Genomic DNA, 6,727 nt, shown 5'->3' on the forward strand with positions numbered 1-6,727 from the left:
AAGTCCGATTTAAATAAAAAATGAAAGTTTTCTGATATCTTGAAAAGTAAAAATGGCAGATAATAAAATGACCTTCGCCACTGAATTCTACGTTAACTTTAATGGAATGTCAATTTGACTTTTTACTTCCATACCAACACAAAGGAGGCGCGAGTAACGCCTATTTGGACAGATATTCTGTTTCACCCTGTAGTTTGAAAACTCAATGATTTATAAAAGTTTAAAGGCAGATCTATAAGTTTTATGAAAAATGGTGCCAGGTCTATGAAAAAACGGTTATATCAGATCCATCTTCTATTTGAACTGATGAGGTACCTCATGATGACAATACACGGTGTGCATTCCATGTTTTAAATCTGAAGTGAAAAACTGTGGAAGCTATAACGTAAAATTGGAAAAATAAAACAAAAATCAGATAAAGCAAAAAAATAGAAGAAAAACCGAATTTTGTGCAACTTCAATGTTATTATTTTTTTAACATTCTTTGACAGGTACGTAAGAAGATCTACTTTTCCATTTCAACTATCAAAGATATACCTATTCTTTGTACTCATGGAGAAACCTTTTCTTCCATTTCGCAATTCATTGACGTTGTGTTGATGTGGAAAAATATATTCTCGTTGGATTTGAAGTTTGTGTAAGTGGTATGGGGGGGAGGAGGGGGGAGGTGGTGTTACATATTCTTTAATTATCAATCCTAATACTAATGTCCCCACGAAATCTTGAACAGCTAAATTTAGTTACAAAGCACCTTCAAACATCACGCACCTGACGCAGAGGTGAAGATCTTTTGTCAAGATAGTCGATAAGTTTAAAATTTTATTAAAATCGATTCAAAGACCCCATTTCAATCATTCGGAATTGCCGTGGAATGACATAAAAACGTCAAAAGAAACAATGAGGAGGCCATAAGGTGGGCCTATGGGTTTTTTACCGAATTTTCGATGTGCCCTGCAAGGGGTCTCGAACCCTTATACATCTTTTTTTGATGTCACGGTGTCTCAATGAGAATTTCTATTTCTAGAGAATTATTGAGCGTGATAATCGAGGGATTTATGCCGAATACGCTATAAAGAAATCGATTTTATTCATCTCCCAGCCTGCCACACGTGAAGTTAATTGGAAGGGTCTATAGTTATTATTCTTGCGAACATGAGTATTAAATAACAATCCAAAACAAAGGAGCCCATCCAGCCTTAGGCGGGTTTCCAGTGGAAGCTTGTTTCGATTTTCCCGATTTTCCGCTACAGTTGAAAATGCTTAAAAACCTATTAAAGCCAAATCGAGTTCCGGCATTCAAAGACAATTGTTATTAAAGTAATTAGTTTGCAGAACGTATAGCCATTGGCAGATTTGACTCCAAGATAATTGCCAACAAGCAAGTAACCGTAAATCCATCTTAAAATAACGTACGTTCAATGAAAACCGATCTCCAGTTGATGAATATGCATGTTGGAATTAGCTCAAAATTTAATTTTTTGGTGAAATGAGGAAAATTGAAATGTTAAGTTATCTCAGACATGCAGTAGCCAACGCTAAATTAATTGACCGATGTAATTAATTTTTAATTAAATTCAAATTCTATAAATGGCGTATAACTGTTAACACGTTAATAAAACGTATGATTGTTTATACGTTATTAAAACACTTACTTGTGTGATGTCCATATGCACCACTAAGTTTATTATAATATTTCCTGGACAGTGCGGTGTAACAAAAGACTATTAACAGCAATTTCTTTTCTTTTTCAATTTTTAGGAAAATAATTACAGTTTCATGTCCAAAACGTCAAGCGTCAGGTTTAATAAGGCAAACGGCTCATGCCCAATCTAATACGATTGTGATTTAGAGAGGAAGTCTATAACTACGTCGTTCCGTTGAATGACTAAGAATCATACTCATACGGCCATTATGACAGTTTTTTGTTGATCTAACCAGTACGAATCCGTGGGAAGACTTTGGTCTGATAATTGCTAAAATGGGTTCAATGATATAATGTGCCTCGTTTGTATTGCAGTAATATCAACCAAGGTATTGTTAACTAACGTTTTATTTTATTTACTCCCATAATGTTTGCATCGGTTGTGGGGTGATTATAAAGCTCCCCTTTTGCAAACCAATTTGCAATAAATTTAGGAAAGTCAAGTTGCGAATTGGCATGGGTCTACGTAAGAATTCAGTCTATTACATATGGAATTTGGTAATTACATGAACAGTATTTTCGAACGAGTGTGCGGTAAAGTGGACTTGCAAGTGGACGCATTTGCAAGTTGAAAACAGTACTTCCCTGACTGTGTGTATTAATATCATCCTAAATTACAAGTTTCTTAAGAGAGGACATTGGCGCACGAAATTAATAATATTTAATAGTACACAGGGTGACCCAAACTTAAAGTGCCAAACTTCACCAGTGTATTGTACATTTAAAAATATTTACGGTTTTTATTTTTCAACTCGAGAATGGTGTATTGGAGAGAAAAATTGACACCCTGTATTTTCTTTACGAAACATTTTTCGATCAATGTTGTATAGAGTTTTTTTATATTTTTAAGTGTACAATACGCTGATGAAGTTTGTCACTTTAAGTTTGGGTCATCCAGTATGTTATAATAAGAGTAGTAAGCCACATTACTACTCGTGAGTGAAATTTGCAAATTTAGCCTCGTACGGCAAACAAATATTTCCGCATGTGCCAGTATGGTAAACACTAGTCACCGCACAATTGTGGATAACGAAACTTATCGAAGACGCCAATACAAACATATGTTACATTCCCTCGTAGGAAAACTATTGTACGTAAATAACTATTCTGGTCCAGAACAAGGAAAATTATTACGTCTTAAGCCAAGGAGTCTTGGTGGTACTTCACATTGCTATGTGAGGTCAAAATTAAATCGTATAAATGGAAACGTTGTCTACATATTAAATGAATTTCGTCCTCCTTGAAATTTGATATCTTGCCCCTGAATTTTTATCTTTTTAAGTTGTTTTAAAATTCTGTGATGAAGTTAATAAACTTTTGATGACTGTCCAATAGCTCGTTGATGGCTGAAATAAAATTCATAAAAACTCCTTAGTTTTTAACTGGCCTCACCGCTTTTTTAAGCTATTTGGACATCAGCTTGCCCAAAATTATCCAGGTAAAACTTAGATTTATAGCAGAAAGAATTTCCAACAATTCAGCTGAGACTAGAAACAAGAAAAGCTACTGTTGGAGTTGCTAAACTTTTCGAACTTATTGGGGGTAAGAAGATTATAATATTTTCCGTTTTGATAAAAGTTAGTTTCAGATAAAGAGTTTGTGACTGAAAAGACTATCTAACGTTCTGTCGGCATGTTAGAACCGAAATTTTTATTAAATATGCAACAATATAGGGATATGGCCCGCGATGCATTTGCGCTTCACTTGTTCCCAACAGCAATATCGTTTAGAGCAAACATGTGCAATTATTTCATTTTCAGAGCTTCAAGAGGACCTTACAGGATATAGGGCTCAAATAGGGCTGTACAGCATCATAAAAATCATCAAAAACTAAAAAACATTCAGAGTCGACTTCGACTATCCTAAAAAACACAAAGGTAGGGAAGAGAGTTCACTAACTCTTCTGTAGCCTGCCTCAAGTAAATCCATTGGATCTTTATGGTTTACAATTTGTATCATTGTTAGAATTTAAGAACCATGCTCCATGCTATTCCTGTAAAAATCTTCCTAGGGTAATCCTGATTCAAACCTAGAACCAGAGCAATGTGATAGAAGAGTTATATAGTTGATTAGAAGAATTAGTTTCTGCATTTCAAGCTCTAAAGATACTCAGAATAGTCTTTGCAAATTCGATTTGTGTGATAATCTACTCGTTTCAGAATATGTTGCTGAACTAAATTTTTGTGTAACGCAGCAATGTATAGATTGGGAAAGATTAAGTAGATTTTTCAGGCATTGAGTGTTCAGCTCCTCTATTCCCTTTAACAAACTCTTCAGGTTTGAAGGCTTCAACGTCAACTTCACTGACATTTCCTTCGTTATGAAAGCTTGTTCGGCTGTCTCATTAAATTCAGCAACTTCATTTTCTCATTCCTTTTATCACTTATCAGCATAATAATTTATTATCCATTGTTAATATTTATTTATTTTGTTATTAAGACACATTTATTATTATCAATATTATTCCTATTATATATTATTATTCATTTTATTCATTGCCCTCATTATCAATTTTTTTGACACTTATTGATATAACCTTACATGGAAGGTCAATGTCAGTCACAGTATAGAGGGGCAGCATGACAAACTTTCATGATTTGCCCTGCTGTAAATAAGAAGTAAATGGTTTGTATGTTGAGTAACTGGAGTATAATTATGATTTGAACAATAATCACATGGGAATAGTTGTTTCTATGTCTCACGGTTTCCCGAATCTTTACATCGCAAATTAAATTTGGTACACTCTGTGAGGATGCGTAGATATATAGATAATGTGAGTAACTTAAATAAAAAAGTTAAAAAATATTTCAATGAAAAAAAAGTATCGCCCCCGGGTGGGCTCGAACCACCAACCTTTCGGTTAACAGCCGAACGCGCTAGCCAATTGCGCCACGGAGGCCTTGAAAGGACTCGCAATATAATTCTAAAAGAATCATGAAACCATATCAGAAATTAAAATGGTACTGAGACCAAAACAGTTCCAGCTTTGATGTCAAATTCACTTTACTGTTTGACATATACGGTATTGACATCTCGTAGTTGATTAATAATTTTGTAAACCACATACTCGTAGATGCTATATGAGCTAATCTGCTTTTGTATATTTTTCGTGTTTTTCTACTACCTAGCCCCCCAAACTGTTGCGATATTTTTGAAAAAAATTGCCTTCTAAATATATTCATAATTTAATATATTGCTGTGCCAAATTAAGTGCGTACTCGGTGGGCTTTCAGAAACAGTTTTTTTGAATGAAACACTCGCTACTCGTAGCATTCTATCCAGATCGATGGTCAATCATTATCCAATTATTTTCTATTCAACACTTTCTAACCTGAACTAACCTGAAAATTAAGTCGCTCCGAAGATCTGAACACAGTAGAACCCAAGGTAAGTACTTCCATTAGTTATAAATATCAAATGGCCTCTATTAAGAGCCATCACATTGCAACATAAAAACTGCAGATAAAAAGACAAACATAGCTGATCCATTTCCCCTTATGTTTCATTAAGCAGTGACTTTTTGCCTTGGTTCTTAAGAGGCATCAGCCATAAAATTCGCTCATTTTTCTAACTCTTAAGACGTCACTATTAATGACTTTCGACGTCATTAAGGCACGCCTCGACGCCTGTTTCGTTTCAATTCGAATTGATGATAGATTCCCACTCATTTCCTCGTTTTCTGGTACTTTTCGCGTTTCTTTGTATGCGAGCGAGCTCCAACTTCTTAGAGTTGTAGCTATGGTGGGCGCCTTATTGCATTAACGATAGGAATTAATCAGAAATTCCAAATTTCCGAAACTTCCGGTCAACTTGAGACAGTGACAAATCTAACCCAATCAACCCTTCGATCCCCCTCCACTGGCGTTTACCTCCAAAATTTACAAGACATCCGTTCGCAAGCTGTCTGAAGGCAGAATATGACAGGCACGGCTGTTGAATACAAATCATTCTAACTCTATCAATTATATCGGATCTGTTCGGTGTTTAGTCTATTTAGGCTATATTGCCTGAAATCCGATGTTGAAAGTCATTTGTCAAAGGGTGATTTCCAGGCAAGGAAAGGGTTGTTGCCTCATAGGGCTGAATTGTTAAATACTTTCATGCAAATGTATTTGGCCGATTCCTCGAAGTTGTAAGTCAATCTTTATCGACCCTAATAAAGTAAAGGCACTCAATAAAAGCAACGAAGAAGTATTTAACAAAGGGTTTTTATGTGTTTTAAAAGGACTTGGCGCCAATTTTTATTACACATATGAATTTCGAAGCTGTAAAACGCAGCCAAGCTCCTTATCCGATCATTATTGATCTATAAAATCAGACTTTCGGGGTGTGTTATATTGCTTTTAATCTCCCAACAGTAGGTAGGACCATAAACATCATTTTGTGTATGTAGATCGATGGCGCCAAATCTGTTTTTAGTAAAATCGTTACCCTTTATAGACAACATAGGTGATAACGTCAGGAGAGATAACTTGTGATTATGGCCTTTATGTAACTTAGTGCAGAATTTAAAATTACATATTAAATCTGTTTACTCTGATTTAAATCATTAATGTAGGTTTATTGGTGCCTGTAAATCATGATAAATATACATTATGTCATGCAATATGATTTAAGCAATAATATGGATTAAAGGGCAATAAATCAGGCGCCGATAGTATTGACGCATACTTGTGATTTGTTCATAATCTGTGTTGTTACTAATTCTCTTGACCTCGTTAAGTTAACAATTCAATTGAAACCTTCTGGCTCTCCCAATCCAAAATATCATGTGTCCTTCTCTGGCAAACCACGCACATACATATATTTCAGAATTCCCCGGCGAACGGTCGGTTATTATTTTGTCCATCTAGACGTTTCCAATTAACAATATTAATTAAAATTTCCCGACCTCCTAGATAAATACACGGAGAGAGAAATGTTATATTTTATTCAGTATACTTTGAATGTTTAACAAAGCTAGGTTGCCAGGATGCTACAAACAGTGTATAATTTAATAAGGGCAGAAACTCGGTTTTTGCTGAA

The 6,727-nt window shown here is 35.0% G+C and overlaps 1 non-coding gene across 1 annotated transcript; it reads right to left on the reverse strand.

Moving 5' to 3' along the window:
* Positions 1-4,527: 4,527 nt before the first annotated feature.
* Positions 4,528-4,601, reverse strand: TRNAN-GUU (transfer RNA asparagine (anticodon GUU)). The gene has a single exon. It is a non-coding gene; the product is annotated as a tRNA-Asn (tRNA).
* Between the last annotated feature and the right edge of the window lie 2,126 nt (positions 4,602-6,727).

This window comes from Euwallacea similis, chromosome 12 (genome assembly GCF_039881205.1).
Source record: "Euwallacea similis isolate ESF13 chromosome 12, ESF131.1, whole genome shotgun sequence".
Lineage (NCBI taxonomy): Eukaryota > Metazoa > Arthropoda > Insecta > Coleoptera > Curculionidae > Euwallacea > Euwallacea similis.